General features: G+C 40.5%; 1 protein-coding gene across 1 annotated transcript in view; it reads left to right on the top strand.

Annotated features, from left to right (window-relative positions):
- LOC124803162 overlaps nt 1–22,932 on the top strand; it is a 243,351-nt gene that overhangs the window by 18,077 nt on the left and 202,342 nt on the right. Inside the window, exon 3 of the mRNA XM_047264343.1 lies at nt 4,601–4,733. The gene's annotated coding sequence lies outside the window, so the exon portion shown is untranslated. The remainder of the gene's footprint in view (nt 1–4,600; nt 4,734–22,932) is intronic.

Here is a 22,932-nt window from a genome sequence, read left to right as displayed (position 1 = left end):
TGTGCAAACCCATCTCTGTTCATTCTAACCTTTTGAACAATGGTGCTTTTTTATTCAGTGATCCTCACCACAGTATGAAAATTCTCTTCCTGTATTATTCCGTAGTAAACGGTTTTTAACTTTTGAGTCTCCCTGTGTTCTTCTTCTACATGACGGGTGATTGTTGTGATGTCCGCACCAGGAAGTAGTAAGTGTCCCTCAGCATTAGTGTAAATATTGTTGATATATTCTACCAATTCATCACTTACTCAACTAGTTTACTTCTCTACCATATGATAGATTACTGCTTTATTTTTCTCAATTTCCTCCTGCACAAACTACTTCATCTTTCCTACCTGCTCCTTCAAGTCTTTGATGTCTCGTTTCATTTTCAATTTCTCATCCCTAGATTCATGAATGTATTCTTTCAAAACGGAATATTTATTTGCAATGTGAGTGCTTAAACTGGTTAACTCAAATTGTGTTTTTGAACTCAAAGTCTCTATTTCCTGATTTGTTACTTGTATCCCTAAGGTCCAATTTTCTGTTTTCTGGATTAGTACCCTTGCCCACAAACGCCTATCTTCTGCATCCACTACACTATCTTCCATCATGTTTTCTATTTATTTTAAAACTTGAAACTGTTATCTGTATTATATACAGATATTGTAATCGATCAGTCATATTGGCATAGCTTGTGTTCAATACAATATACTTTCAGTCTCTGTCAGTGTGAATTGAACTCATCGAACCTGTCTTTATGTAAACTGGCTTGTAGTGTAGATAGCATCTCAGCACTCACTGCAGTTTCACCCGGTTGCCACCACCCAGTTGCAGTGTGCAGATCTCATCACCTGTCAAGTCAGGTCGCACATACCACCAGGACATGACAAGTTGATGTTGGCTCCTCCAGGCTGCTGCTACCTACAACTCTAAATGCTGCTAGTGAAAGCACATGACTGCCACTCCCTGCAAATGCTACGTCTCTTGGTCATTGCCTGCAACATCTACTGCCCTGGGTGCCACCACCAGGATGTGACATTCATTTGTCAACAGCGCTCGATTACCTGCCATCACTGTATTTTGTAGTCATTGTTTGCTGGCCAAAAAGTCCCTTTCTCCTCTTATGATCTTTGCTTCTGCGAATCTCTGCTCATACTCACTGAATCGGTTGCCATGTGCAGTGCCATGCCCCTTTCTGAATAGATTACAACACCAGCATGTTATATAGTAGTGAACACCTTTGATCATATTTGAAAATACTAAATATTGATCTTAACAGAATTCTCTTCCAGAGGGACACTATAACAAAAACTGAATAAACTAAAGGGATCATTTTGCTTAACTTTCAGCAAGTTCGGAAGTTGAGAGAGGTGAAGATTCAGTTTTGTGTGTGTCAGACATTCATAGAACTCCTTGGCTTTTGCACCAGTGGCCTAATATCTTTACTGGCAACTCTCAATATATTGATTGATGGTGCATTTTAATACTCGGTGACCTTCCAAAATTCATTAGTGAAATTCAGTCCTCAAATCCACCACCACATGACGACCTGAGACTAAAAAAAAATTCATACATGTCTTTATCATATTCCAATATATCAATGTTCTCAATTGAAAAACATGTCAACTTTGACAGAAACCAATATATATTTTGACATCAGAAGTTGTACAGTGACACACATTTTCTTAGTATAAAGTTTAAACAAGATCTGATCTTAAACATGGCATTTTTCTGTTTTGAGTATAGCTCTCCATTATTACATAATATTTCAATGATTATTTTTGTTCATTAATTTGGTTTAAGTCAAAGGTGATAACGAGTGCTGACAGGATCTTCTCTCACCTGACAGCCCTCATGCGGAGGGCAACAGCAGCCAGCTCATGGTTATTGGCATTGGCATCGAAGATGCTGCAGACTGGAAGTTACGGCACCTTTCTCCAATGTGAAACAGAATACAAATAAAACATTGAATATACAGTTCAAATAATTTTAGATCCAACAACAATACTTAACACTAATAGTTTTCAGCATTGGTCATCATATCGGTATAATATTGCCTTGCCTACCAACTGAGTGATAGGACATAGTGTAACTGTCTCGACCTTTTTGTTGCACCACAACGTATGGCCGTAAGAGAATGTTTAAAAACATGATGTCAAACATGTAGGTCTAAAATTTAAAAAAAGAAAATAACCACAGATACTATACACACTATTATAAAAATCAAATAAAATCACAAATAAATACGTACCAATAAAAGCCTCTGACACGCAAATATAGGCTGTCCAACCACAAACAGCCTAAAAAACAAAGAAACCTCCATAATTGCCATCCATATTTCCCAAACCCAACCATCTCTCCCTAAACCGCCCCCTCTCAAATATTACCCATGCTAAACCCACTACCCAAACAAAAATACAACAAAAAATAACACGTCATACAACCTCCAAACCTCCCCCCCCCCTCCCCCACATAAACCTATTTGCCCATCCACCCCGAAAAATCTGTTGAGCTAACAACCCTCTGTTTGTACATTTTCCCAATAGCCCTCTACAAACTTTGAAATGGCCAAAAGTTATCAGGGACACTCTTCCTCCAGCAGTACCCATCTAAATGAGGCTGTAAGGTGGAAGAGCACCTTCTTTCCCTCCCTGTCACAGATGCAACAATCCTCCTCAGTACCCCGTTTTTCTATTTGTACAAGCCCCAGTTCTCTAGTCCTTAAACTTGGTACTATGGTTGATCAGTAAATCCTCATACCCCTGTTCCCTAAATGCTTATAAGAACAAAATGCCCTGAAACTACCTATAATTGAACCCTCCTCAATAAGCTCCTCAAGTAATACCACCCATACCTGTGTCACAAAAGCCTGCCTTGGTAGCACAGAATTCAGTGGATGAATTATAGCAAAAATAATAAGTCATAAAAGCAATCTCACAAGCAATCTCTCTGGATAGACTGCCATACATTATCCTAGTGACAAAACCATGTATACTGGTCTTTGTTCCGAGGTGCAGCAACTGTTAATTTCATTTCACCTGCATATATGTGACACCTCATGTACTCAATGATGAGATCATATAGCTGAAGGAAATTAATAGTCATCTGTGTGTCATCCAACATTGCCAGATCAAGAGACCTACTTGTAAACTTGTCATATCCATAATGGACAAAATATTAAATCTCGAACCATAAGCACCATGTGCCACCACTAGTTTCAGACATACACATGAATTCATTAGCCACAACTTCCAACATAAAAATAAGTTACTAGTAAACTGGCACAAATTCTGCCAATATTAAATTCACACATGGAAATCATAACATCAAATGATTACTACAATACATAATAAACAACTTTGAAACATAAACATCCAACACTAGGGAGTGCCACTGCATGAATACACACACACACACACACACACACACACACACACACACACACACACATACCATCTGTTAATACAATCCGGTTCAAGTATGTCACAGCACCATGACGTCACATGGCACGTGCCACAGGTCAAAGTAGATTGCAAATTTTGATTGGCCCATAATGACCCGGGAGGAAAGTCTTTTGTATTTGAATTAGAGATTTTATTATGGAGACACATACACACACGTGCACATACACACTCACGCAAACCCAACTTGCACACATGTCTGCAGTCTCAGAGAGCTGAAACTACACTGTGAGCAGAAGCACCAGTGCATGATGGAAGTGGCGACGGGATGGGGGTAAGGAGAAGGCTGGGGCAGGGATGGGGAGGGATAGTACGGTGGGAATGGCAAAGAGTGAAGTGTTTCAGGTTCGACGGAGGGTAGGAAGAGGAGGTGCAGAGGGGGGAGAGGGTAAGTAGTGGAAAGGAGAGAAATAAAAATAATAAAAAGAAATTAAAAGACTGGGTGTGGCGGCGAAGTGACAGCTGTGTAGTGCTGGAATGGGAACAGGGAGGGGGCTTTATGGGTGAGGACAGTGACTAACGAAGGTTGAGGCCAGGAGGCTACTTACCCCCTCCCCCCTCCGCACCTTCTCTTCCTGCCCTCTGTCTAAACTGAAACACTTCACTGTCTACCTCTCCCACCATACTATCTCTCCCCGCTCGAGCCTCATCCTTACCCCCATCCAGCCGCCACTCCCATCATGCACGGGTGCTGCTGCTCAGTGTAGTTTCAGCTCTGTGAGACTGCAGACATGTGTGCAAGTTGTGTTTGCGTGAGTGTGTGTGTGCGTGTGCGTGTGTGTGTGTGTGTGTATGTGTGTCTACTGCTGACAAAGGCCTTAATGGCCGAAAGTGATGAGTGTGTGAATCTTTTTATTGTGCCTATCACGACTCAGCATCTCCGCTATATGGTGAGTAGCAACTTTCCTTCTCTGATATTGTTACGTTCCATCCTGGATTTTCCATTGTTTGATTTTATTGTGGGAATAGTGAAATACATAGGTTTAGTCTCAGGAGTAATATACATTAGCATAGAATTTTCCACTTTGAAACCTAATACAAAAATGCCATAAGTTTATGTGAGGTAGGAATGTAGGTTCTGATAAAGTTGTGTTTACCTACACCTGTGCCATATTCGCTTCAGAAGGAACATAACATTTTCTTTATTTTATTTACAGGAGTGAAAATAATTCTGGATGTTTTGCCTCAGTGTCTTCATTATTTTCCATTATCTGCTGTCCATCATATCCATGGTGAAATATTATTCACCAGTCTTTCTCGAGGGGATGAAATCCGGCAGAGTTAGCTAAGGTGAGTAAAATTGATGGGTAAGCCTTGTATCGAAACAAGGAAATGTTTTCATTACTTATGGTTCTTGTACATGTCCTTTTATATCAGTGAATATTAAGATGATGCAAATTCTAACAAATAAAAATTTAGAAAGGGAGCCATTCACCTGAGAATGATTGGTAGGTAGTATATAGACATCCATAATGTCTCATAGCTGTAGCTTTGTTCATTTTTGTAGTTTTAAGAACCTGTCTTCAAGGCACAAATAAAAGCCCATATGTGTAGCTGCAACAAAACCGAATGTTATGGGTGGTTGTAGAGACACTTGGATGAGTGCTGGGAAGAGAAAAATAAAGGTTTTTTTGGGGGGGGGGGGGTGGTGGTGGGGGGGATGAAATGAATGATTGGAAACTGTTAGGAGAAAGGAAGGGATGGTGGCTACTGGTAAAGTGGTAAAATGAGGATAAATTTTGTTAATAGTAACAAAACTGAGTGATGGTGATGTGGAGTGTGACACAGAGTAGAGAACATATCAGGAAAAACTGGTGTGCAGTGTCTGGACCAGAAAGGTGTGGGGTGAATAGTGAGAGGTACAGGAGTGGGAAGTACACAGCTAATAATGTGGATTAGTCAAGGCCTGGGCTATGGGGTTTGAGAGCATGAAAGAGTTGCTGCTGAGGAGAGAGGAGAGCGAGGGAAGATACAAAAATGCATAAGGAATTTATGCACCCATTCAAATCGTCGATGTTGTAACCTCGACAATTTGCTTTCAGAAACAAGATTGGTCAAGTTTACAATCTTCCGTAACCAGTCACTTTATAGTTAGCTGGTTAGCTGTCATATCCACCTAGAATTCTGCACAGTAGTTACAGCACAAGTGGTTGTATCTTTGAGGGGGTAAGGAGCACTTGAGACCAGACTTCATTATAAACAACAGAGGATGGGTGCAAAATTGTTGACACTCTCATGCCTCTAGTTTACATATTACCTGCTGGCTTCAGTCACATGCATTTCTGCTATTGTTTGTTTAACAATTTTCCTAATGTTTTTCTAGCACGAGTGGCTGGTATTTACAGAAGTTTTTCCTCCAGACAGATTGAAACGGAACCCACAGCTAAAGACTGTACGTACCTATCATTCTAACTTCTGAGGACTTTCTGTTGGTTCTTACTGCTGTGGCTACCCCCTTGCTACCTGCAAAGTTTCAAGGGAGCGTGGATGTCTAGGATCTGTATACCTTGAGCCTTTCTTCTTCCTTGTTGAAAATATTTTCATATATGAGAGTTTCTATGGCTGCCCTGAGCAAGTGGATGTGGCAGCTCTTTTCTAGAGTGAGAACCACTTTGTTGGTGGATTTTATTGTGTGGTCAAACTCACACAGTGCATGCTCCATTGTGGCTGATTTCTCTACCTACCCCAACCTTCAATACCATTTGTGTCGAGGAATACTGATATTGATGGATCATCCGGTCATTCCAGATGTACACAATATTTGGTATAGTCCTTTCGTTGTGAATGGTCGCTTTTGCCTTTGGTGATCTGAGACACCCTTTTATATTCTCGGTCAGTTAGTAAGCAGTCTTTACACCATGTTTGTGCAATTCTGTCTGTCACTGTGGGGGTTTACGGCAGAAAGGCCGTGCCCAGCAATCCGTCTTATGACATGATACTTCACCAAGAGTTAGATTTTGTTTCACTTCCTATAAAATATGCATTTCTGTAATGTTGCTGCCCTGTGGATAATTGGGGGCATTGAAATCACGTAGCAGGATGAAGTGGAGGTGTAACTAGTGTCATAGTTATTCTCTTTCTTGATGGTATATATCTGTACCTGGTGGGATGCATAAGTTGCAAATCGTTACCAGGGTAAACAGTGGGATTCTAACATTTTGAGCTTTGAACCTGGCGTCCAGTAGCACTTGTTAGCTAAAATGGATGACTGTAGCAATATGCAAACACCTCCTGAAGCCTTCTTCGCATTATTACAGTTATTACTAAAAATATGGTTGTTTCTGACAGTAGGCAGGTGGTCTTCCAATAACAAATATTCCAGCATATGCTCTCTAGTGGTAATGGGTAGAAGGTGAAGAATTTTAATAGTCAAAATGGGCACAGTTGACCACCCAGTGCATCTGTCAGCTGGAACAGATGAGGACCTGCACGTAATGATGGGGCTGGAGACTGCATAGTGATCCCATGATGGCGGCTAGTGTGGTAGTAGGTCAATGTATGGTAGTAGGTCAGTGCTTCTGTGAGGCCCAAATTGTGCAAATATGAAACCACTATTATAACTGGACTGAAGAACAATACAGATTTATGTTCATATAAAACTCCCCAGAGTCATTATTTGACACCTGACCATTTTCAAACCAGTTCCTTTGTTCTGGATAATTAAGTTTTCTGCTGTTGCAAATGTAGTATTAAGTAGCTTCTTCTAAATTTTTTGGTGTATTTTTCCTGTTCTACAGCTTTATATGGAAGAACTCTGTTGCCATTCTTTGTTGGTTCACAGTATCATTGCATATTGAGTTCGGTTGGTATCCAAATGATTGGGCATTTGAGTTCAAGGATATTGTTCTGTTGGACATATACCACAAGTGAGCTACTTCCAAAGTATGCTTCTGCTCTGCAGAATGTGTTCAAAAAGCTTGCTAGTGGTGTAAAAGCCTTTTAAAATAAACTCTGTAGTGTGAGATAAACAACCCTGGGGAGCTTTTATATTACAATATGGTGGAGACATCAGCTGCTTGTGTTCAACCAGTGGCGGTAATAGCCATTACAGGGCTGAAGTATCTTTGTTAAAAGAGGGGGTGATAAGACAGTGGACATGAAGGATGGTTTGGCTAAGTCAGTGTTCCTTCCCTAGCTTCCTATACAACTGGTGAAATGTCCATATCTGTGGGTAGCTCTTGTATAGGTAAAGTTTTAAGGTAGGGCAATACCACCAAATACGTTTTCGATTTACATCTGTTCTTGTATTCCTCCATATATATAGAAAAAGTAGCACAGGAAGAAACCAGAAATGAACTTCAAGTTGAGATCATGAATTGTCTTACATTACTGCCGGAAACAGAGGACTCGGATGAAAATCAGCAGTGGAAAGAAATTAGAAATGTGGTTACAAAGGCTGCAGGAGCAATAATTGGAAAAACAGTGGCAAGGAAGAAGAAATGGTTCAATGAGGTCTGTGAAGAGGCAGACAACAGGAGAAAAGAAGCCCATGACAAGCGGTTACAGTCAGCAACTGGTTAGGGCAGTAAGACAGAATTTTACAGTGTCTGAAGAGAAACACAAGCAATATTGCGGAGAGAAAAGAGGAAGTTTGTTAGTGGGGTTATTACAGAAGCAGAAGACGACTTCCAGGGAAGTAGGATGAAGAACATGTACAGAAAGGTCAACTATCTGAGGAAAAACTATAAACTCATGGAGAAATTCATAAAAAATGCCGAAGGAGAGTTGCTGACAACTGAATATCAAATTGCAAAGAGATCGGAAGAATATTTCAGTGACTTGTTAAATTGTGAAGACCCAATGACACTCTTTAACTTCCCCCTACCACAGACAGCAGACCCTGAACACCTACCGCCAACTGTAGAAGAGATCAGGAAGCAGATAAAACAGCTTGAAAAGGACAGAAGCACAGGAGAAGATGGCATCCATGCTGTAATAATTCAGGAAGGGGGTGAATACCTTGTCGCAAGGATTCACAAATTAATAGAGACCATTTGGAATACTGAAAACATTCCAGAAGACTGGAGGAGTGCACTAATCTGTCCCATCGACAAGAAGAATGACCAAATGGCATGTGAAAATTACTGTGGTATCACTCTGCTCAATATTTGTTACAAGATCTTCTGAAAATGTTTTCTAGATCTAATCCAGCCGTTGGCAGACACCATTATTGGAGAATTTCAAGGAGGATTTCGTCACGGGAGATCTACTATCAACCAAATCCTTGTCCTATGCCAGATCGTAGAAAAAAGGTGGGAGTTTGGCCAAGAACTACACCTGCTGTTTGTCAACTTCAGAAAAGCGTATGACTGCATTCATCGGGATAGTATGCTGAGGTGTCTGGAAGAGTTTGGTTTTGCCAAGAAACTAGTAAGCCTCATGAAGGCCTGCCTGATGGGTACTAAAGCAAAGGTAAAAATTGGAAGTAAAGTGACTGAAACAGTCAAAATAAAAACTGGGCTATGGAAGGGTGATGGACTATCACCTGTTCTTTTCAATCTCGCATTAGAGAAGGTAATGCGAGAGATGTCATCTAATTAACTCACAGGAGTCCCGATCGGGGATGTGAACATCAAGTACCTTGCATGTGCCGATGATATAGTGCTAATATTTGGGTCGCAAGAAGAATTAGGGGAAATGGCTGACATTCTGGAAACAATGGCGAGGAAAATTGGACAAGACGGAATACATGGTTCTACACCGTAGACATAATGAAACTCAAGAACTACTCCCACCCTTAAAGACAACTGAAGGTTCTTATCAAGTCACAGAGTACAAATATCTGGGCACAGTGTTCAGAGATGAACCATCTAGTAAAATGGAAATACAGGTGGGTGTGCCACCTGGAGTATAACCAAGCTAGATCTGTACAGACTGATGATATTTGAAAGGAAAGTCGTTCGGAAGATTTTTGGACCAGTTTATGATAATGAGAGTGAAAAATGGAGGATTAGTCACAATACAGAATTGTATGACATTTACAAAGAGCTGAACATTGTGGCTATAATGAAGACACGACGACTCCAGGGGGTATGGCATGTTGCTCAAATGCAGGACAACCGATGGCCAAAAACTGTACTCAACACCAAGCCAACTGGCAGAAGGCCCGTAGGAAGACCTAGAACTCGATGGAGTGACTGCATATCCAAAGAGCTTCAGAGAGTGGGACTGTTAGAAGGATGGCAGAAAGGAGCCAAAGACAGGCTGAAGTGGAGGCAATCTCTCAAAGCAGTGCTCGGTCCATTGGGCCTGATCATGTAGAGTAAGTGTGTGTGTGTGTGTGTGTGTGTGTGTGTGTGTGTGAGAGAGTAATTCATGAGGAAGTTGTCAGATTGTTCAGTGATCTTACTGCTTTTCTCAGCTGATGTGTTATTTGTAGATGTTCTAGAAAGCAGCCTTCTCTCTAGTTATACCTTAGAAGAATGGAGTGCCTCTGGCTCTTGTCAGTGGAGGGTTTGTAGTCTTCAAAGAAAGTGGCAGATTATTCTCCGAGTGGTTTACCAATTTAGGAAGTTGTTCACAACATTGAACAGAGGAGCTACCAGCAGTAACTTTTGCAATATTTATTTCTTCTCTGAAAGTGAAAATACCTTGTTGGCACCCACTTACATAGGGAGAAAATGTCATGACAATAAAGTAAGTGAAATCAGAGCTCACTTTTTGGGTAGAACAGAAGAGAAATAGGTGGTTGGATGAACCCTCTGCAAGGCACTTTTATTTATTTATTTACATTTTTTTGTGTGTAGGCTATCAAGCTGATGTCTTTTGCAAATGCAATATATAGGTTGAGTAGATTATTATAGATAACACTTACATATAATAGTGATGCATACATTCTTTTTAATATTCTAATTATATTACATGTTACAACAGAGGGCAAGTAGATTAGAATTTACTGAGTGAATATAAACATTTATTTACTAAGAAGGCTTTAAACTCCCTGTAGAACAGCTTTGGTTCACAAGTTTTCAAAGCTTGTGGCAGCTTGTTGAACCATGTCTTCCCATTAATATATGGACTATTGTTAGTTAATTTTAATTTTGTCCTCTGCCTGAAGTGGTTACCCTTACTTTTAGTATCATAATTATGTATGTCAGTGCATTTATTTACTTTGTTTTTACTATTCAGAAAAAAAATATAATAAGTTTCTACAGATATAAGGAATATACTGTTAGGTATTTATGTTGGACACAGATTTCAACACAGGATGTTTGTCTTTAGTACATACATTAACCTAATATTCTTTTCGGGTGCAAGTCTGATGCACAACCCCACAGTTCAATTCCATAATTAAGAAATGGATGAACTGTTCCATAGTAAACAATTTTTAGTGTTTCACTTGGGACTATTTTTGCCAGCTGATTTATCAGATACAAGCTACTGTTGATTTTCTCACATAAAGAAGTAATGTGGTTTACCCAATGGAGATTTTTGTCCAGGTGGACACCAAGAAATTTAATTTTATCTGTTTCTGCTGATGTAATACCACAGATATTGTTTATTTCAGAATCATGAGAATTAGTCGTTTTAAATGTTAGTAACTGGAATTGGTGCTTAGACCCTGGTGTAGAAAATATGTGATTACTTCCATTACACCCTTAGTTACAGCTGAGTGTACTGTCTCCAAGTCTTTTTCATAAAATAAGGGGGGGGGGGGGGGAGGTTCATCAGCACAGGTTACTAGATGTTAGTTGAAGAGAAGAGTTGTGTCATGTCATTGACATAAACCAAGAAGAGAAAGGCGCCAACAATCGATCCTTGTGGTACCCCGTCTTACTTTATTTCTAGTCGACTGGAAATCTATTACCTAACTATCTACACTCCTGGAAATGGAAAAAAGAACACATTGACACCAGTGTGTCAGACCCACCATACTTGCTCCGGACACTGCGAGAGGGCTGTACAAGCAATGATCACACGCACGGCACAGCGGACACACCAGGAACCGCGGTGTTGGCCGTCGAATGGCGCTAGCTGCGCAGCATTTGTGCACCGCCGCCGTCAGTGTCAGCCAGTTTGCCATGGCATACGGAGCTCTATAGCAGTCTTTAACACTGGTTGCATGCCGCGACAGCGTGGACGTGAATCGTATGTGCAGTTGACGGACTTTGAGCGAGGGCGTATAGTGGGCATGCGGGAGGCCGGGTGGACGTACCGCCAAATTGCTCAACACGTGGGGCGTGAGGTCTCCACAGTACATCGATGTTGTCGCCAGTGGTCGGCGGAAGGTGCACGTGCCCGTCAACCTGGGACCGGACCGCAGCAACGCACGGATGCACACCAAGACCGTAGGATCCTACGCAGTGCCGTAGGGGACCGCACCGCCACTTCCCAGCAAATTAGGGACACTGTTTCTCCTGGGGTATCGGCGAGGACCATTCGCAACCGTCTCCATGAAGCTGGGCTACGGTCCCGCACACCGTTAGGCCGTCTTCCGCTCACGCCCCAACATCGTGCAGCCCGCCTCCAGTGGTGTCGCGACAGGCGTGAATGGAGGGTCGAATGGAGACGTGTCGTCTTCAGCGATGAGAGTCGCTTCTGCCTTGGTGCCAATGATGGTCGTATGCGTGTTTGGCGCCGTGCTGGTGAGCGCCACAATCAGGACTGCATACGACCGAGGCACACAGGGCCAACACCCGGCATCATGGTGTGGGGAGCGATCTCCTACACTGGCCATACACCACTGGTGATCGTCGAGGGGACACTGAATATTGCACGGTACATCCAAACCGTCATTGAACCCATCGTTCTACCATTCCTAGACCGGCAAGGGAACTTGCTGTTCCAACAGGACAATGCACGTCCGCATGTATCCCGTGCCACCCAACGTGCTCTAGAAGGTATAAGTCAACTACCCTGGCCAGCAAGATCTCCGGATCTGTCCCCCATTGAGCATGTTTGGGACTGGATGAAGCGTCGTCTCACGCGGTCTGCACGTTCAGCACCAACGCTGGTCCAACTGAGGCGCCAGGTGGAAATGGCATGGCAAGCCGTTCCACAGGACTACATCCAGCATCTCTACGATCGTCTCCATGGGAGAATAGCAGCCTGCATTGCTGCGAAAGGTGGATATACACTGTACTAGTGCCGACATTGTGCATGCTCTGTTGCCTGTGTCTATGTGCCTGTGGTTCTGTCAGTGTGATCATGTGATGTATCTGACCCCAGGAATGTGTCAATAAAGTTTCCCCTTCCTGGGACAATGAATTCACGGTGTTCTTATTTCAATTTCCAGGAGTGTATTTTATATGAAAGTTTAGTACGCTGTGATTTGTGAAGTACGTGGTCAGTAATTGCATAGCTGAGTCCTTGATGTTGTAAGCCTCCAGTTTCGTAATGAACAGCCCACGGATGACTGAGTCGAAAGCTTTGGAAAGATCTAAGAATATGCCTTCTGTCTTCATACCTCGGTCTAGGATGGTGTACACTTTATGGAGAAATTCAGCAACTGCAGTAGTTGTGCACTGATCTTTCCTAAAGCCATGTTGTGTTTCTAAGGACAATTTGTTCTGAGAAATGATAGCCATTTCAAAAATCTTACTAAAGGTAGAGATCAGTGGTATTGGGTGTTAGTTTGAAACCCCTTTTGTAATACCCTTCTTATGCACTAGTTCAACAATGCTTATTTATAGACTACTAGGGTAACTGCTTTATGTAATACTACAGTTTACGAGGTGCTTTAGTGGTTTAGCTGTTTCTTTTATGCATTTTTTTTAGCTATGACACTTGACATACCATCCTATCCAGCTGAATATTTGTTCTTTAATGTGAGGATTATTTCTCTTCTATCATTTTCTTTAACCTCATCTAATTCAAAACTGACTGTTTGAGGGGTGTGATTCAGTACCTCTTGCCACATTTCTAAAGTATGTGTTGGATTTCCTGTTGGTGATATGAACTGTTTATTAAAAATGTTACATAATACTTGTGTTCTCTTCTATCATTACCAGCCAGTATAATGCATAAGGGTTTGCTGTCCCTGGTTGTGGAGGTTTTTTGACACTTATTGATCAGTTTCGAGGATGCCTTGCTTACACTCGTAGATTGTGAGATTTCAATACTGTGGACTTTCTTTTCTAAGGTTTGAAAGTTCTGCTTTAAAGGTTTTCTTAGCTGTATTATATTTTTGTTTGAAGATGTGCAGTCTTGTTGATTTGCACAGAATATTCAGGTCATTAATATTTTGCCTGAGTTTACCGATAGTACAAGTTTATGTTACTATACTTAACAGTGTGTTCAGCAGTTTTGTTAATTATTGCATAATCTATCCTGGTAGAACTAGAATCTGAGGCCCTGGTATCAATGGTAACTATATTTCTAAGATTGTATGATTAACTTCTATAAGTTTCATGTTAGCAATTTTGTTGGAGTTTGCGTCCATGTTAAGGTCTCCAAGTATAGTAAGATCATTGGGACCAGTTTGACTACTTATGGTATTGAAGCTGCAGTCATCTCTGTTTAGTTTGTTTGTTTCTATGGTTAAGTTTTCTACCCCAGAATTGAATGTAGCTCCTGATTTGAGCTTAGCAAACACCGAATAATTTAAGTTCATATTTTCATGAAGGGAAACAGAGAGGCCTTTTCCGTGGCTATCAGTGTAAATTAGGAGTTTTTGTGTTTTTCTTGACCCGTGAACATTACTGTTTCAAGATTTGTTGGACATCTTGTTCTGTGTTTTTTGCCTATACAAATAGTTGCTTCACAGTCTAAATCGTGGGCTGGATTCTTAGAAAGCACAGATGAAGATGTGAGACTTCCGTGTTGTGCTTGCTTGTGCATTTTCTTCATTAAATCACACTTCTTCTGCGATGAATGGATGCTGTTAGCTTCATTGTTGTGGGTATTATTGCGGTAAGTGGTCCAGTCCTGTTTGCAGCTGATCTGTGGCATTGATTTGCTGTTTCATCTTTCCTGCAAGAGATCTGATTTGGTAATAATTTATACTTAAATCACCACATTTCCAATCTGTCATCTGTTTTTTATTGTCGCTCACTGATGGATCTACAATTCCAGTTTTCATTGGTCTGTTTATTTCGTATTTCTCATGCAGTTTTTACTTTTGCCCTACAAAACTGTAATAATTGAAATAAACATTAGGTTTTCTTTTTGATACTGTCGATCTTCCTAGCTGCTTCACAATTACACACACATATCTTGACTATTAACGGTCACTGCTTTTCTTTTATGATCTACACAGTTCCACACATTCGCATAGTTATCGTCACTTCTCACTGAAGGGTCAATCTTTCCACACCAAATGCCAACTAGGGCACATTGCACAGTTTTCATGCACTTTTTGGAAGATTGACACTTCATAGCATTTTTTTTGTGAACATCTATATTCAGAACGTATGCAGCTGAGCCGTCTTGTTAAAATGGCGCCATGTGAAAATTGTGAATTGCACAATAGTTGTGTAGAAATTGTTATATCCACTGGATGAAGATGTTCACATACTTTAAAGTATGACAGGTGATCAAATGTCTTCTATTCTTATATCTTGTTTTCCTTTTTTAAAATAGGGCAAACTTGCAACTCGGAAGGCTGATAGCCCATGCTGCTTTTTGTATGGTGGGAATTTGTTCACAGGGCAGTCATTGTGATGAGTTTGCCAACAGTTTCCAAGAACAGGTTCTGAAGTACAGCAGGATGATGTGTGAGCAAAACAGAAACACAGGAAGCACCTCATGATTCATGGGAAATGTGGTTTAATGTCAAATTTATATACTGTAACTTTTACTTTTTCTGGTTAGATGTCTTCTTCAAATGCCAATATCAAGCACCTGTCTCAACTTGGTTTTCATTGGTACTCTCTGTAGGTAACATACAAAGTTAACACTACGATTTTCCAAGTTTTCTCCGAGTTCTTTGTCGGAGTGGATGTTAGATCTATGTGAAAGGTGATGCCCCATGGCACATTAACACTTTCGAATGGATTAGTAGTGACAGGCATATGTCCTAGCTCAGTACAGACTGGAAGTGCTTGAGATTGTGTTTCGGGCACTGCTTTATTTAATAAGAGTCAATTTTAAATTTTTTCCAGCTCAGGACTTGGTCACACTTATCTTCTATATTCTCAAAATAAACATAGGTTTTGCTGTTATGAAGGATTCGTCCTCTGTCCTAGTGGAAACTTAATATTGGGTGAATTGTTTAGTTCCTTGTTTCTTAGCCTGTTACTCATCCCAAGGCATGACTGAGACAGTCAGTTCTGCACAGCTATTACCTGGTGTAAGTTTAATATGTTTCATTTGCGAGGTGTCCGCTACAACACCGTCTACTCTGATCAAGCACTCACCTTGGAGGTGCCACCCAGCAACACCAATGTCCACCTGTCTTAATGGTTACTCAAGACTTCTAAAAGGACAGGCATCTTCGCTCTGGTGTATGTGTGGAGCTCGAGCATCGGTTGTGCAACCCCCGCATTGTCAGGGCCTGTGGCTACAAGATGACCCTACCAGATTGGAGTAGTTACCATGTTGGCCTTGTGACAGTACTAGTTTTTCACGTACTGAGAATATTTAGGTGGTCATTTCTACACAATAGATAGGGTGTCCATCCCCAAGTTATGTACATTGATCTCGGTATTTAGAAAAAAGATATAAGGTAAGTCAAACATGAAAGTAGGGATTAGGTTTAAATTTGTGGAAAGCATAGAAGTCTGCAGTTATGAGCACAGTTTATTTTCCATTTTACACTGACACAGTAAAGACAATAATGTATAAGTTTGATGTCACACAGCCAAAAGGCAGCCAGCCAATATTAAAGTCCAAACGTAGTCCAAGATCAAAGCACAAGTTTTCAGCAGACAGCAGCTGGTACGGTGAAGAGTCCGTCAAGTGAGTACACAAGAGAATGAGTCCTCTGCATGGCAGGCACACGGTTATAACTGACCGGAGGTCATAGGATCCCGCCAGGTGCCGTGTCAGCTCCAAGGGTGTGGTCTCTTCCCAGAGCACTTCTTGCAGTGACAGCCTGTGGATTGTGGCACCACTGGTGGTGAGGGCTGGAGGTAGGGACTGATCTTAGATAACAAGGACAGTGCCATGTCAGTGTCAGAGTCTGTCACTATAGAAAGGTTGATTGAAGAAGCATCATTGTTCAGTACCTAAGGATTAGCGTTAAGATTTAATACTGCTGTACATAGAGCCTGAAAACCAATAGACAGAGGAGATTGGGTGAAGGAAATTAAAACACCGGAAATGATGAGAAAATTGTTTCAACAGCTCATATCCTATGTTTGTCTCACACACACACACACACACACACACACACACACACACACACACACACACAGAAGATACAGTGGTTGGGGAGAGATGTAATGTGTATTGTCCAGATCTGTAGTAATTATTTCCCCCAAATGATGTACAACGATGCCGGCGTGGCCATGCTGGCTATTTTCTCTTTGTGTTGACTTCATCCTTGAAAATCTCCATTTACAAATACAGGTCCTCATCAAATCGGGAGAAGGAAATTAGGCCGTAGCTTGGTAGTAGAGTGAAAACTTGTGATTTGAGCATATTATAACTTTTACTTGACACAATTATGAGACAACACAGTTATGTGTGTTTTTCTCATACCAGCTCAAAATAATGACAGACAAAAATAAACCAAAAGAAATACATAAGAAAAATTATAAATTTGTTCTTCAGTTTTCTGTCATCGCAGATACAATCATACCTCCCTACTATATCTTTGCAGTACGGGGATGCTGCTAATATTTGTTTATATGTGTAGACAGTGTTTACTTTGTCCTCTGTATACGGGGTGGTCCATTGATCGTGACCGGGCCAAATATTTAACAAAATAAGCGTCAAACGAAAAAACTACAAAGAACAAAAATTATCTAGCTCGAAAGGGGAAACCCGATGGCGCTGTGGTTGGCCCGCTAGATGGCACTGCCATAGGTCAAACGGATATCAGCTGCCATTTTTTTTTTAATAGGAACCCCCATTTTTAATCACATATTCGTGTAGTAAATAAAGAAATATGAATGTTTTAGTTGGACCACTTTTTTTGCTTTGTGATAGATGGACCTGTAATAGTCACAAACATATGGGTCATAATTTTAGACGAACAGTTGGTAACAGGTAGGTTTTTTAAATTAAAATACAGAGCGTAGGTATGTTCAAACATTTTATTTCGGTTGTTCCAATGTGATACTTGTACCTTTGTGAACTTTTCATTTCTGAGAATGCATGCTGTTACAGTGTGATTACCTGTAAATTCCACATTAATGCAATGAATGCTCAAAATGATGTCCGTCAACCTCAGTGCATTTGGCAATACGTGTAACAACATTCCTCTCAACAGTGAATAGTTCGCCTTCCGTAATGTTCGCAAATGCATTGACAATGCGCTGAAGCATGTTGTCAGGCGTTGTCGGTGGATCACGACAGCAAATATCCTTCAACTTTCCCCACAGAAAGAAATCCGGGGACATCAGATCCGGTGAACATACGGGCCATGGTATGGTGCTTCGATGACCAATCCACCTGTCATGGAATATGCTATTCAGTAAAGCTTCAACCGCACTTGAGCTATGTGCCAGACATCCATCATGTTGAAAGTACATCGCCATTCTGTCATGCAGTGAAACATCTTGTAGTAACATCGGTAGAACGTTACATAGGAAATCAGAATAAATTTCACCATTTAGATTGCCATCGATAAAATGGGGGCCAATTATCCTTCCTCCCATAATGCCGCACCATACATTAACCCACCAAGGTTGCTGATGTTCCACTTGTCACAGCCATCGTGGATTTTCCGTTGACCAATAGTGCATATTATGCCGGTTTACGTTACAGCTGTTGGTGAAAGACACTTCGTTGCTAAATAGAACGCGTGCAAAAAATATGTCATAGTCCCGCAATTTCTCTTGTGCGCATTGGCAGAACTGTACACAACGTTCAGAGTCGTCGCCATGCAATTCCTGGTGCATAGAAATATGGTTCGGGTGCAATCGATGTTGATGTAGCTTTCTCAACACCGACGTTTTTGAGATTCCTGATTCTCGTGCAATTTGTCTGCTACTGATGTGTGGATTAGCCGCAACATCAGCTAAAACACTTACTTGGGCATCATCATTTGTTGCAGGTCGTGGTTGACGTGTCCTTAAATAACATAACTATCCGGCGAACGGTCCAGACACTTGGATGATGTCACCCAGGATACCGAGCAGCATACATAGCACACACCCGTTGGGCATTTTGATCACAATAGCCATACATCAACACGATATCGACCTTTTTCGCAATTGGTAAACAGTCCATTTTAACACGGGTAATGTATTACAAAGCAAATACCGTCCGCACTGGCGGAATGTTACGTGATACCACGTACTTGTACGTTTGTGACTATTACAGCTCCATCTATCACAAAGCGAAAAAAGTGGTCCAACTACAACATTCCTACTTCTTTACGTACTTCATGAATATGTTATAAAAAATGGAGGTTCCTATTTTAAAAAAAACCCAGTTGATATCTTTTTGACCTTTGGCAGCGCCATCTAGCGGGCCAACCATAGCGCCATTTGGTTTTCCCCTTCAAGCTAGATGAGTTTTGTTCTTTGTAGTTTTTTTGTTTGTTGCTTATTTCTTGGGATATTTGGCCCGGTCACTATCGATGGACCACCCTGTATATATTCCTTAGCTTAGTTCTTCCTAATTTCTAAATCTTAGTTTAGTTCTGTAGTATAGACATTTTATTTTCTTAGTAGTCAAGTCGTATAAAAAGGTTTTCTCTAAGTTTGGATTGCATGGCATTTCTTTGTTAAGGTACGATCATCATCTTGTGTCTTTCTGTTGGCTTACGCTGTGCTGTGCGCATGTGCAGAAGTTGTTAACTGTAAAGATATCTGCTGTGTTTGTGCAGTTCTGTCCCCACGCCATTTCACTACTGACATGTGCTGCGTCTCAATCACAAGCATACTGTGTGTTTGAACAGTACAGTGTCAAATTAAATAATTTCGTGTGCTCAGTGAAGGTAATGTTTGAAGGTAATGTTTTCTGAGCTTCTCTGGCTTGTAAACATATGAAAAGATCTTACATTATTAAAACTTACATCCTAATAAGGCAACACATATGAAATAGGCAAAAATGAATTCCTTAACACTAAACATCAATAGTAATAAGTATATTCAAGCAGACAGTAGGTCTTATATACATTCTTATATGCAGTCCTCCAAGCTGTGCTTGATCAATGTCAAATTCCATTTACTGCAGAAATTCACGTAAATCTTTGCATGGGTAGAGCTCTTTTTCCTTACCAGTGAGGAATTTTGGATGTAATAAATGCCCCTGTGTACGGCAATTGCCACTTACGATTCAGTTTACCATACTTAGTCAATAACCAGGGATGGTTTATCTGTAGAAGATTCAGTAGATCATCACTATTTAAAAGCTGCTGTGGTATAAATTTTCTGAAGAGAGATACTAATCCAAGATATCCCTTCAATTGTTTTTCATTTTGAGGTACAGGGCAGTGTCTGATAGCATTGAGCTTCCTAATGTCTGGAAGTGTGCCTATATATGAAGTTTTGTGTCCAAGGAATTTAGTCCTTTCCTTACTGAAATGTGAATTCATTAGGTTGGCTGTGACTCCGTATTCTGGAAACCTATACAAGACCTGAGCCTAGAGCCTTAAGTATTCTGATCACGTGTGGGTAGCAATCATTAAATCAACAACATACACGGAGATTCTGCTTAACAGTTCAGGTCCAAAGACTCGATCTAAAGCAGAAATAAATATGCCTGCACTGACATTTAAATCAAAAGGGAGAACACAGAACTCATAGCTTCTGCCCACACATATAAAGACATTGTACTTACGGTTATTTTTATGTAGTGCAGTTTGCCAGTGCAAGGCTCGGAAATCTAATATGGTGAGTTACTTAACATTATGGAATTTTAGATGTTCTTCCATGTCATTAGGCTGCGTCCTGACAGGCACAATAATTTTATTTATTTCTCGTGTGTGGAGCACGAGACTGACACTATCATGTGATTTGCTAACGGCCAAAATGGGGTACAGTATGGAGATCAGGATAGTTGTATTATTTCTCAGTTTAGCATTCTATTGATCTCTTTCCTCACAGCTTCCTTCTTGGCCCATGAAGTGGAGTAAGATGAAAATGTAGGTTTCATTTGGTGCAGCTCCATTTTGTATTTATATACTTTGTTTATGCCAGTGCATCATTTGAAAACATCAGCATAATATATTAAAAGCACCTGCAGTTCTTCCTTTTGTTTTTCAATTTCCTCTTTCTGTGATTGCTTAATTCCCAGTGTGTTTGCAAACATGACTGTAAGATAGAAGAATTGTATTCAAATGTAAGCATGTGACAAAGCAAGCTGAGATATTTTTACTTCCCCTCTTGTTTTGCCATCTGCCTCCTTAAAATTCATTTTTTCATTTTTGAATGAAGTACCATATATGAATATAATCTGCATTTTCATAAAAGAGGAAGGTTGGCCCTCAGTTTTAAAGAATATAGTACTAGATCTAATTTTGTGCTTAGTTTTCAATATTTAATTGATTTTCTAATTTATTTTGACTATTCCTAGTTAGTATCTTCGATTATAGGGCGAAATCAGTAATTGTTTCCTAACTTAAATTCTATTGTTGACATATAAACAAGTATAAATTCTATAATGATTATAAACATTTGGAAGATGAAATACTAGCATTCTTTAAGTATCTATTTGGCTCAATTCGAAAACATGTTAGCAAAGCCAGTCCTTAATTAATTCCAAAGTAATTAACAGTTTTGTCAAAAGCATCATTTGTGTAACAATATTTGTTAATTTCATAATTTAAACAAGTAATTCGGCCTAACTGTTGTAGTAGAACAAACTGTTAAAAAGACACAATTTTTTGATGTATTCAGCTAATTGAATGAAGTAAGTTTTAATTGTAAGGTCGGTAAATTAAACTTCGAATAGTGTGTAGTTTCAGCACCTATTATTGTGAGGATATATAAGGGCCTGATCTTTGGTCTCGGTTAGAACAACAACAACAATGCATCAACTTAACAGTGAAATAAGTGTTACACCAATAGGCCATGTGTTAAAGCAATGACAGTGTCTGTTCCATACGTACCTGATTATTCCAAAAGAACTGTGAATTATGTGGTTATGTTTTTACTGCTCGTGGATGTTCAACGGGGAAACTATTGTAGCAGTATGTGGATGTTTGCGTGCTAACTATTAATGAGGCTTATGGGAAGTTAGAACAATAGTGCACTGGCCGAATATAACTGTGTGTTGTCGTTGGGTTGTGAAAAGTAAAAGTAAAAGGCTGTAAAACGCAGTTGTGCATCTGTCGGCTACATCATTTACAGTAGACAGTACTGCACTTTCACAAACGTATTTTTTCAGCCAGTACGTCGACACCAAGTACAACAAGCGAAGAATCAAAGTAGGCGAACCGCTACATATGGTACCCCAGGTGAGGAATGTTGTACATAACCAGAATAAAATAGGACTCGCGAATTTTGAACAGTGAACTCAACAGCGGTTTACAGTGTAGCAGTGCAACAGCCAATCCGCGCATGGGTTTCTTAACCACAATAGGACAGCAGCCAATCAGTGAGCGGGTTGTATGGAAGCAGCCACTGAGCATAGGAGCAGCCAGTCAGCACACAGGTGGACACAGCTGACTGCAGGTAAACAAGATGCCTCACCAAGAGCCTTACAACTTGCCGCAGCCATGCTGATGACGAACCAAGATGACAACCGCAGCAGCAGCAACAGCAGTAGGAGATGAATGATTGAAAGATAAGGTAATTCATTGCAAAAGCTGTTTTATATTAAGTGATACATAATGAGTGACTTTAATGAACCAGACAGTGTGACTGAGAACAAAGCTGTAGAGATTAAGTTGTTAAATGAACAGAAAAATCTAAGTGGGACTGGTTCTGTAAACGTCAGTGATTATAAATCAAACATGAATATAACTTTGAATGATGGGGTCGAAAGTCCTATTGTAGATGGAATGATAAAAAGAGTCATATACATTGTGTGGTGATGTGAGCGAAATGGACTAAAGCCGTACTGAGATGGGTGAGATCGTTATGGTTAAGGAGGAGGATTCTAGTAGCAAAAATCAGCATGGGCAAAAGTTTATGGCGAATGGAAAAGTGGAAAAAATGTTAAGGCAAATTATGTGTGTTTTGAGTAATATAACTACGAAAGAAGACGTTAATGGGTTTGAAAATAGTGTGAAAAAGGACATTAGGAGGTTGGGAAATAGTATAAAGAAAGTACCCTACTGGCCATTAAAATTGCAACACCACAAAGATGGCGTGCTACAGATGCGAAATTTAACCGACAGGAAGAAGATGCTGTGATATGCAAATGATTAGCTTTTCAGAGCATTCACACAAGGTTGGCGTCGGTGGCGACAACTACAATGTGCTGACATGAGGAAAGTTTCCAACCGATTCCTCATACACAAACAGCAGTTGACCGGCGTTGCCTGGTGAAA

Source organism: Schistocerca piceifrons, chromosome 6 (genome assembly GCF_021461385.2).
Source record: "Schistocerca piceifrons isolate TAMUIC-IGC-003096 chromosome 6, iqSchPice1.1, whole genome shotgun sequence".
Taxonomy (NCBI): Eukaryota; Metazoa; Arthropoda; class Insecta; order Orthoptera; family Acrididae; genus Schistocerca; species Schistocerca piceifrons.
Note: the sequence above shows the minus strand (reverse complement) of the source record. Positions and strands in the feature narration are given on the sequence as shown.